This window comes from Coptis chinensis, chromosome 7 (genome assembly GCF_015680905.1).
Source record: "Coptis chinensis isolate HL-2020 chromosome 7, ASM1568090v1, whole genome shotgun sequence".
Classification (NCBI taxonomy): Eukaryota; Viridiplantae; Streptophyta; class Magnoliopsida; order Ranunculales; family Ranunculaceae; genus Coptis; species Coptis chinensis.
In genome coordinates this window covers 23305964-23318161 of record NC_141462.1, presented here as the reverse complement: position 1 = coordinate 23318161, position 12198 = coordinate 23305964, and the positions used below count along the sequence as shown (strand labels likewise).

Sequence of the window (12198 nt, the reverse complement as noted above, 5' to 3'; positions counted from 1 at the left end):
ACAAATACATTGAACTAACTTCAAAAAATAATTAACATAAAATCATAAATTGGATGCAACTGCATTGAACTAACCTAAAAGAATAATTAACGAAAAACCAAAAACTGGATGCAATTGCATTAAACTAAAATCAAATATTAACTAACGGGCAATCAGAAATTGAATGCAAATGCATTAAAATAATCTCGAAAAATAGCTAACTAGAAATCGGAAGTCGGATGTAGCACCATCGCATTGACCTCAAAGCATAAATGTCAACTTTTTTAGTCTTCTCACATGAGTAATTACGAGTAATTAGGAACCCAAAATGAAAGTGAGTTTATAAAAACTGACTCTTACATGCATGCAAATTGTATAGAAATTGTAAACTATCGAACTAACCTAGAAAAACAATTAATAGAAAATCAGAAACTGGATGCAGATGTATTGAACTAACCTCAAATAGTAATTAACGGGAGATTGGAACCTGGATGCAAATGCAATGAACTAATCTCAAAGCCTAATTAACAAAACATCAAAAACTGGATGCAACTGTACTGAATTAATCTTAATGAATAACTAACGGGAAATCATAAAGTGGATGCAATTGCACTAAACTAATCTCAACGAATAATTAATGAAAAATCAGAAACTTGATTCAAATGCATTGCACTAATAGCCCTAAAATATATTTGTATTATAAGTAGGGGGAATAAATGTCTTGACAAATATAGTTTTGCATTTTAAATAATGTTTATTATAATTCTTTTATTGTGATTGGAAATGCCTTGTTATCTTGCTATTCAAGTAGCTTCAATATTATCTTCGCTACAATGGGCATTATCACAAAACTTCAATCAAATTTCTATTATTAAACATAATAATAAAAAGAAGTTGATGAGTTTTATCAAGGTTTGGTGCTTCTTTTTTTATAGAGAGTGGTGCAAGAAATTTAAATGAGTAATTAATATAATTTTTATATCTCATAGCTATGCATAGCAACAAATCTAAGAAAAAACGCTCTCTACTTATATACTTATATAAAGTACACTTCAATATAAAAAGTTTGATAAATGGAACTTTATTGATGGTGGGTGAAGTTTACTAGTGAAGAAACAATTCGCTAGTATACAGAGTAAAGAGAACTTGCTCCCATATGCAAAACGGTATTACAAGATAAAGTGCTTAATTTCTTGCAAGGTTCTGATTAGATGCCACAACAATCATCACAACGGTTCTGCTTAGTTGTCTCATCAAAAGCGCATAGGCAGCAAACTTTGCATGCTGAACCTGGGCAATCAGCTGTGGACAACACCAAAAAAACAGGCATTAGTAGTTTTAATCCAGCCAAATTTATTTCATTACTTAGATAAACTCCTTAAGACCCAGTAAGCATTTCAAGGTGAAGCTTCTAGTAAATTAATGCTATTTTTTTCGTTTTGTATATGCCATTGTTAGAAGATTTAGTGTCTAATAATTTGGACTTCAAAAATACTTGAATAAAAAGTTTAATTGTGGACTGTTGGATGGATAAATGCGGAATTCTGAATGCTTACCAGCTTCTTTCATTAGATGACCTTTATGTTCAACAAAACTTGAAATGCGACTTGATGCATTGGTTTTAAAGGATGAAATGGTTAAAAGGAAGAACACAAAGAAAAACAACTTCATAGATGCCATTTGCTACGTATTATGAGAGAACTGGACAACTAGAAAGGCAGACTTGAATTGACGAGCTTTCAACTTCTCATGACTGATTTATATGACACCAATGCTGATGGATTCACAGTATTTTTGTTTATTCTGATCTTTTTAGAAATTTTTTACATTTTTATGCCCCTTATTTAATTGATGAATCAGTATATTCAGACTTGGTAACGTTATAAACACTGGATCGCATATTTGGTAATTTGGTAACCTCACATACACGATCGTATGCCTTATTTAAGAAGTATGAATTACATTAACACATAAATTTCTTTACCAAAAAAAAAATACTAAAATACTCAAATGTATCCATCCACCATTAGAAAGTTTGCAAAATCATCTTCTGTTTTTGACCCATTTAGACTTGAGTACTTGACCATTGGCCATTAGCAAATGGGCCCTTGCCAATAGCCTGCTTCTTCCAAACTTTCTAGAAAAATACATGTGAAACAAAGCCCAGAATCCCAGCCCAGGGACTGGGATGTGGCTCTTTGGAAACTGTTGGGCTGGATGGGCCTAGAATGTTTTCTCGAGGACTTAGCAAAATGGATCATGATGTGCATTGAATGGCAAACTCCGAATGATGTGCACTAATCGATCAGTCACGAAGGATAGTAAAACCTCCCGCCTTGCCAAATAAAGTGGCCTAATTTTTACTAGATCGTTAGCTCCATAAGGAAAGGTACCTAATAGGTTCTAACTTCCTAAGATTTGAACTGAAATAGATGGAGATGTGTGCGATGAACTTGCTCGCTGACAATTTGAGAGTTTATATTTTCATAGTAGTTAACAAGTTGACCACCTAAAATTATATTTCAATGAAAATTCATACTAGTTTAAACTATGCAAATTTGTATGTACATGTGAATATTTTGTTCTAGAAAATGGCTCTTGAAAAGATGAGAAGATTAACAATAACACTTTCTTCCTATTTTATAATTTTTTTTTTTCGACATTAGCATTTTCATACACTAAGATGAATAACGGATACCATTCATGCATTACCATTGTAATCAACTAAAATAATCATACAACATTAGCTAGATTGGTACTATGCAAACGTAAAATGTATAGTAGTAGTAGTACTATACAAACTTAAAATTACATAATACCACTATGAAAATTTTTAATTTGCATAGTTTAACTCTCCAATCTTTGTGAAAGCTAGAACCAAAAGAAAAAGGTCAACTAGTAGATGTTTAGTAGTTCACGCAGAAAAGCTATAAACATTTCATGCAAAAAAAAGTAAGACTTCTCCAACAGAGTAATAGGTTCTATATGGTTCCAATATTTTTTTGTTTAGTAACCTCGTTCTGTCGTTCATCTCAACTATATTTGCTTTGATAGGGCAATCACTGATGAACTAGATTCTAGATATATCTAGTGGTCGGCTAAAAGGAAAGCATTTCATCTTCAAACACCGAAAGAAATTGGGTTACTGAACTACTGAAGAAGGGAGGATTAGGTTTTAGGCTCTCTAAAGCTATGAACAACTTCTAGGGAATAACTAATTAACAACAAACTTTCTCAAATCACATACACCCGAATACCGAATAGACATGTATAAATTGTAAGTGATGGCAAAGATTAACAATCTTCATATTATTACACTACACCATCAGGAAAAACTATGAAATCCCAGTCCAGAGAACATGAATCGGTAGCCTAAATGGGTGAGCATGATCGTGAGATCGTGCCCTTTGGATAACAATTGCACTTTCCAAATTAAGTATTAAAACAAGGACTAAAATTCACAATGAAGAGGGAAAAACAACAAAGAAGCAATCTACCATCCAGGTCTTACACAGAATCAGATGATGGGTATTCAAACACCACATCCTTCCCAGAAAGTTTCCTATAAACTCCAGCAAAAGTCTCCAGCTTGTTTTCAGTGTTGTTTCGTTCTTTAGAGTCCAGATAGACCTGTCACGGAAAGTTTTTTGCAATGGTGTTAAAGTTCAAGATCATACAACTATTCATGTCAAATCAACTTAACAGAACTACAGTACAGGCTGATGTTCCTGGGGTCTTGTGACTTGTGAGGAAAAGATATGGAAACAAATCACCAAACAAATGAAATTCTGTAAACGGGGAAAGAAGGCCAACTGAATTTTATCGATAATAATAATAATCAAAAACAAAAACAAAGACTCGAGAACTTTTTTTTATTTTATCTTGTCGTTGAACCCTGGCAACTATTACATTGACTTATCCGTAAGTCAATAGACAAACGACCGTTTTTGGGAAACCGCTAAACTAACAACAAACATGTGAGCATACCCAAACTCCAAACTTATGAAAAAACATCTCTGGTGGATTCTAATTTCATTTTTTATTTTATTTTTGTTATGTGGATAAAGTAACTTAATTCAAGAAAAGGAACATTGGGCCTTATGGAGTGATTTTGATTCAATATCAAGTTTTGATGAAAAGGAGGGAGGCAACCCTAAACCATAAGCTTTTATTTGAATTTTCTAATTTGGTCCGACTTAAACCTTATGAACTCAAGTTTACACGGTCAAACAATAGGCTGGCTAAGTGTTGTATTAGACGAAAACTAGATAGAGTCCTATTTACTACAGATTGGTTTAATATTTTGCCCATGGCCTCCGTTTCCCTTTGTCCTGTTGCCGCTTCAGACCATTTACCATTGCTTCTTAATCGTCCTGCTATGTGGCTGAGAGATCCCTCGCTTCCTAATGTGGTTGCTAATGCCTGCATTCGTCCCCCCCAAAGGATCACCCTCATTCTCTTTCCTTTCAAATACTAAATCACTCCAAATACAACTGAGGGAGTGGACTAAAAATTTCATCGGAAATATTTTTTTTAAAAATACACACCAAGATAGATTCTTCTACCTTCTACAACAACTCATGACAACTTGATTCTACACGACATAGACCAAACAAAAGCCAAAAGGGTTACTCTACTGGAGAATGAGGCTGACTATTGGGGGCAACAGTCTAGAACCTCTTGGCTGAAGGAAGGTAATGCCAACACTAAATTTTTCCATTTGACAGCTTCCAACGGAGAAAGAATCACATTGACAAAATTGCTAATGTGGCGGGCTCTTTGGCCTCTACAAACAAGGATACAGCACAAGTTTATTTTTTTTTACATTTTCAACTATCTTTTTCATTTAGACCCATATCAAGTTCCACTTAGGTTCTAGATCTGCCTACTCCAGTCGTTACCAACCAAAAACAATGAATATCTTCTTTCTATCCCTACCAAAGAGGACATATTTAATATGGCAAAATAAATGGGGAGGCTTAAAGCAGCCTAAACCTTGATGGGATTCAGGGGTTTCTCTACAAAATCTTTTGGGTCGCAGTTGAGGATGATGTGACACGCTTAATCTTATAAACATTTCAAAAAAGGCACCTAGGAACCTATCTAAGCCAAACTTTCCTAGTGCTTGTTCCCAAAATCAAACCCCAACAAAGCTTCAAGACAGTAGACCCATTTGTCTTTGCAATGTCATTTACAGAATCATCTCCAAGCTTTTGGCTAATTGGCTAAAAGCTTCCCAAAACTCATTTCTCCACTACAAGGTGCTTTTATAGCTGAAGATCTATTGAAGACAATGTTGCTCTTGTCCATGAAGATGTTCAAAAGATTAACCATCTACTCAGAAAACGAAAAAAATGAATTATTCTTAACTTCTTAAGTTAGACATGGCTAAAGCATATGAGCCAGTAAAATGGGATTTCCACTTAGCTATATTCGCTCGACTGGTTTTGACCATAAATGGACCAGCATGATTAAATTTTGTTTAGAAACTGTAACCTTTAAGATCCTAGTTAATTGCACTCATCCCCATATTTGAAGCCCAACAGAGGTTTAGGCAAGGTGATCCATTCACCATATCTGTTAACCTTAGTTAGTGAATCACATTCTAGAACCCTATATCATGCCGAAAGTAATAAACAGATCAAATGGTTCAAGATAGCTAGAAATGCCCCACCTCTACCCCACTTACTCTATGCTGATGACCTTGTCCAGTTTAGCAGAGCCTCCTTGAAATACACCTATAAGCTTAAATCCATTCCCACCACTTATTGCAGTGTATTGGCAATCAGTTGACTTGAACGAATAAAATATCCATATGAGTCCATCTTTACACCTACAACATGAAAAACAACTTTGCAAAACTTGGGGTGTTCACACTCTTAAGCAACCAGATAAATATCTTATATCTAGGGGGCCCATTTCTATTCTCTAGATCCCAAGCAAGAGACTTTGATTACCTCATTGACACAGTTCAAACTAAATTAGCCTCTTGAAATTCCTCACTGTTATCCCAATCTGGTAAGAAGTGTGTCATTGCAGGAACCTCGCCAATTTACGCAATGACAGCTTTCTTACTACCCAAAACCATCATTAGTAAACTTGACAATTTTTGTAGAGATTTCTGGTGGAATAAGAATGAATGCAGTAGATCGATACACTTGTGTCAGTGGAAAAAAATTAGTTCTCATAAACAAATGGGGGATTTCGGCTTCAGAACGTTCCAGGAAAACAATCTAGGCCTTATTAGCCAAGTTATACTAGATAATTGCTACTAATTCTAAACAAAACAACTTATAAACAAAGGACTCCTGTGGGGTATTGCAGAGGGAAACTCTGTAAACTTTTTATGTTCTGATCCTTGGCTTCACTTCCTCAATAAACCCATAATTCTACAAGACCTATCAAATATTTTCAAAATCTCCCTTACGTGATAACATTGTCTAAAAGATCAAGGATTTCCTCATACAAAGCAACTGGGACAGTAATAAAAATATAAAATCTCACGTAAACCAGACCCCATTAGGAATCTGATTTTATCTTTACAGTATAGAAGAGGAGTTAACAATAAAATTATTTGGGCATTTGGCTAACATCTCAACACAGACAATTCTCAGTCAAAAGTGCACACTGGTTAGCAAAAGAGGAATAATATTCCAAATCTTCTAATGCACCCAAACAGGTCTTGAAACCCCTAAGGAAATCTCAAATGCCACACCACATTAAATTGTTCATCTTAAAAATGCACACATGGTAATACATGCTCTGGCCTAGGGCTGGTCATCGAGCTACCCGAGTCGAGTTTTGCTATACTCGAGCTCGACTCGCACATGTAGAAGCTCGACTCGAACTCGCATTCGAGCTTAATATTGAAGCTCAAGCTCGACTCGCCTAGTTATACTAATAGCTCGAGCTCGACTCGGCTCGACTCGTTTTACACTTCGAGCTCGAGCTCAGGTTCGAACTCGAGTTCAGTTATGCTCGTTTGAACTCGAACTCGAGCTCAAACTCGAAAAAAATGTATATAAAACATTAAAACTAGTATAAATTGTAAATTATAGTTGGGTATAAAGTATAAAATGTCGTATAAATTATAAATTATATATTACGTATGGGCTTATAAAACGAGTAGCTCGCGAGCTACTCAAGCTCGAGCTCGACTCGAGTAGCTCACGAGTAACTCGTGAGCTACTCGAACTACTCGCTATCTAGAATAAGCTTTAAATTAAGCTCAAGCTCGACTCATACTTTTGTGCGAACGAGTTTGAGTCGAGCCTTCGACGAGCCGAGCTCGAGTTACTCACGAATAGCTCGACTCGATGACCAGCCCTACTCTGGCCGCTAAACTTTCAGAAAGGCAGTTATCCATTGATTACACTTGCACTCTGTGTTATAACACCAAGGAAACCCTCAACCACCTTTTCTTTCTATGTCCTTGGTCAAGACTCAAGAGGGGTTTGGTTCCATCCATTGGATTTAAAACTGATCAAATACCATGAGCTGATTGCGTTTGGGATCAATTATTGTCTCTTTAGGATGGTCAAAACTGGACACTCAGTCACTAACACGTCCACTATATGCTGCTTCTCATTGTATAACACTCCGATTGCATGGAATAGCAAACGATTTGATAATACACTAGCTTCTATCAATCACATTGGTTCTCACTCTACCCAACAGTGGACACATTGGGAGGAGGCTATCACGACACAGATCTCTGGTTTGCTACCCACAACTATACATCATGATACTATTATCAGAAGGTGCATACAGAAGACGACTTTGATAACCCCACCTCTTGGAGGGGTTAAATTGAATATGCCAGGTAGTACAAAGAGGTCAAGTGATTGCGTAGGTGGGGCAACTCAAAAAATTAAGACTCCTAATGGAGCCCCTAGATAGAAGAAGCAGTTAAATTAGCCTTGGCTTTAGAACTAGCAGTAAAACTATCCTTCCAACTCCACTAGTGAACGTGATCTTGAAGGGACTGTCTCAATGTGGTGAATCATCGCAATGGTATTGGTGAATCTCATTGTCACTAACACCTACTATTGTGCTATTTCAAATTATCTCAAGGTACTAAGAGTTACTAGAGTCACCTATGTGTGTAGAGAAGCTAATATTGTTGCCCACCATGCAGCAATATGGGCACTGAAAAATGGTACTGATAATGTTACCTTCCACCCTCTGTACTTATGCCTTAACTAACAAAAGTTAAAGAAATACCTAATTGGTGAAAAAAAAAAAACTTCATTTTCCATTGAATAGAGAAAGTAAGAAACATATTACGACAGGAAAAATACAAAGTCCAAGAGAAAAATGCAATCAGTCTAGATGGTAAGGTACTTTTCTTTCCCTTCATATAAAGGCATAAAAGAGAGATTTAAAACAAACAAAATCTATTTCCTTTCCTCCCCACCCTCCGGCAAAAATGTAATATATGACCAGATCATAAATAATGGAGGCATCAAAATGCAGAATAAAATCATGGTCCATGTGTCACATTTAATCAAAACATTTATGTAACATATCTGAAGATACACTCACCTTCATAATCTTAGAACCATCCGAGTGGTACTTGATACGCTTCCCAATGATTTCAGCAGGATATACAACATATTCCAACATTGCATCATGAACTGCAGTAAGTGTACGGCTACGAGGTCGCACGATAGCAGAGCCCTTCTTAGGAGGACTCAAAACTCTTCGGGTAGCAACCATAATCACATCCTACACCATGCCAAAATTTAGTAAGCACATAAAGCAGCCATCATAAAGCACTCCATCAAAGTTCCCCCCTCCAACAACACACCCACAACCTACACACCCACGGACAGCAATAAAAAAAATGAACAATTAAATAGTTAGTAAGCGAAACAAAACGGAAACGGACTCACCTAAACAGACAAACGATAAAGAGAGGGGAGACACGATGGCTGTTTTGTGGTTCACAAATAAGAAATCAAAATCCTTGAAATTATTTGTCATGTATTCCCTATACATGAAATTGTATTTTGGTTGTTCGGTCAAATATTTGCTAATTCAGGTTTCAATATCATATGCTTAGAGCAACGGATCAGGCACTGCAAAGTACGGGATCAAATCATTTCCCAACCCAATATCTCGTAAAGTAATTTTTTTCTCTCACTCAGACAATAGTGGCGACTGATCATTCTAACCTCACTCTCTAAAATGTTAATGGCAATCGATATCTCTGACCTCTCTCTCGAAAATGTCAATGGTGGATTAGTTTTTCTATATGGGCGTCTTAGCTGTTACTATTGTCAGGGGAGGAAAACAACTTTCTCTTTACAAAAAAGGAACCTCTTTAAGGAATCTGATTTCCATCATTCGTGTTTCTGATTGAACTAAACACTTCAAGACTTTAACTTTACAGGAAAGCTAATGTAGATTGAAGTGGCGGAAGCAACACTTAATCAAAATCTACACTTTATAGAACCCTAAAAGTCTCACATTTATTGATAATCACTCAATAGTTCATAAACACAATCACAACTAAACAACTCCCAAAACCTAAATACAAGCCCTTATGTATAATAACCCTAATAAACAATAAACCAATACAGAAAACAGACACGTGGCAAATAATAACTGAAGGACTTCTAATCATACACACAAAACACGGACTTGAGATATAGACGCACGCCTATAATATGTGGAGGAAACATGGGCACCCGCCTATGTCTTCACAGCAACTAACTCATGTTCTGCATCAACAACACTTTCTTTTCCTGGGTTTTTCGTGAACCAAACACAGCCAATATGAATAAAAACATAAGCAGAAATAGTGTTTCAAGCTGAGAATCCTCAACGGTAAAGAACCTCATATTTAGTCCCATTTATCCGAATTCAAACTGAAGACCAACAGCATTGTATCTTTGAAATTGACAGTGTATTACTCCAAATACTGTTTTCCATGTCTCCTCTAATTTACCCATTACATGATTCCCATTCCAGATGCAGACAAGATGATTGTCCCAGACCATTTAAAAACTAAAAGAAGTGAAGGGCCTTTAGAAAGGCAACAAACTGGCTAGTCGGCACCAACAAGAAACGAACTGCAAGACCTGCATATCCATATCTGTCCTATTATAGCCAGGACAAATTCCCAGTCAATGGAATTTCACTCTAGGATTTATTGTTACCATGGAAGAGTCTATTCATAGTTGACATCACCCATACCATTTATGTTAATAGAAGTGTTTTACACTACACAAACCGCATGCCACATTATTGCATATACATCAAAATCCATTGTAGTCAAAGGATACGTGCACCTACACTAAGCAACATTGGGGATTCAGGTTCTACACTCAAGGATATGGAAGATTGAAGGTTCCTGGTTATCTTAATATTGTCCTGTAAAACCAGATTATCGTTATTTGTTGATAACATCACTTACCATTTGTCAAGTGAATTTAATCATGTACCTATATGACGTTGTGGTGATGAACAGTTGATAGACTTATGGAATATCGGAATGCATTATAAGTAGTTGTATCTTTGTATTAGAGTTAATTAATATACATAAAAACCACCTCATTCCATGATTAAAAGATGTAGGAAACAAGGAGGGGAAACTCATGCGCTATTTATTTGCAAGAAGTATATTTACTTCTCCGAAACGAAAGAACAGCCCTAACAAGTTTCCAAACTATCGAATTACTAGTTTCGCTATTCCCTACACCACTGCTTGTCAATATAGTCAACACAAAGCATTCCACTATAACACGTATATAAAGCAATACATTGTACAGAAATTTATAGCACGATAAAATGTATAACGATTTAACAACTAAATCAAAATAATACAAAACCAACCTTGCCACTGAACTTCTTTTCCAATTCCTTAATCTATATGGCACATGCACAACCACTGTTTTACGACTTCCCGAAACATCCACTTGCCTACATTTTATATATACTTCAAAATAATATTAGTTTCTTCATTCTTGTCCTTTGATATTTTCCTTCTTTTCTTTTTGTTGTGGTCACTCTATTTTAAACACACAAACACAAACTTGTTAACGACTGTAAATATGATAAATAAAATTGCACGTGATCAAAATGGGTTTGTGAATTATTTTTACCTGTTTGAGAATTGAGATGAAGCGTGAGAATTAAGATACTGGGATAGAAATGGTGGAAGTTTATATACCAGTTGTATTTAGTTATTTACTGAGTTAACCCCAAGTCTGGAAATTGGGACTTGGTTTGTTATTTATTTGCCGGACTTTCAGAATCCCATTCTCCTATTTTCACTATATTTTATTATTTATTATAGCACATCAGTCTTATTTCATTATTATCATCTCCCTGTACTAAATTACTATCGATGGCTGGGCTTGCTACGTATTTTTCGTTTACCAACTGCAAACTACTTAAGGAATTCCGAGGCTTTTATTTATTAGTCTACATACGCACATCTAATCTAATCTAACTTCTTTAAAGAAAACGAGGGCTTCAACAGTGAATTCATCACATCATTAATTTTTTTTTCTAATTTTGCCCTTTTCCAAACACAAATATTACAGCTCATGCCATTTGTTTGTTTTATTTTTTTATTTTGTCTTTTACAGGGGTAAAATGGTAGTTTCACGTCCAGAAATTAATGAAAAATAAAATAAAATCAGAAATTGTTAACGTGGCGGAGACACGTACAAAAGAGACTAGTCTCAATAACGAGCACAGACTTGAGATAGGAGAAAATCAACACTACGTTTAACCTAAATTCGACAATAAAAATAGATTCTCAATAACACAATTATAGGAACTGATAACTTAGATTATCTCAAGTAAATGGATAAGAAAGTATGTAACTTGTATTACAAATCGTTAGCCAGGGATCCTCATTCCATACTTTTGAAGAAGTGCCACTGTTGCAAAGAGTCAAAGAGTACTCCTCTTATAGTAATTGCATATCTTCCCAGGGATCCACCAAGGTCACAGAAAATTGAGTTGCTTAAATCAATTGTGCGACCTTGGCCATTTGTAAGCCTTCCATCATCTAATACTTGTAGGAGGGTATTGAAAACTGAAATATGTTGTTGCAAGCTCAGTTTTACCAACACCAGTAGGTCCTAGGAAGAGGATGACCATGTAGCACTGCCTTGAAGCTTTGCAATAGCAGCTTCAACTTCCTAAATAGCCCCATACTTCTGTCACGCCCCGAGACCCAACACACCTCCCGAGGACGAGGAG

The 12198-nt window shown here is 35.9% G+C and overlaps 1 pseudogene across 1 annotated transcript; it reads right to left on the bottom strand.

The window, feature by feature from the left end:
• Positions 1–3233: 3233 nt before the first annotated feature.
• On the bottom strand, positions 3234–12096 carry LOC147486685 (small ribosomal subunit protein eS7-like; annotated as a pseudogene). The gene is made up of 4 exons (XR_015202773.1): positions 12012–12096; positions 10819–10921; positions 8524–8706; positions 3234–3609 (listed from the first exon to the last, which is right to left on the bottom strand). The product of XR_015202773.1 is annotated as a small ribosomal subunit protein eS7-like (transcript).
• Positions 12097–12198: the final 102 nt, after the last annotated feature.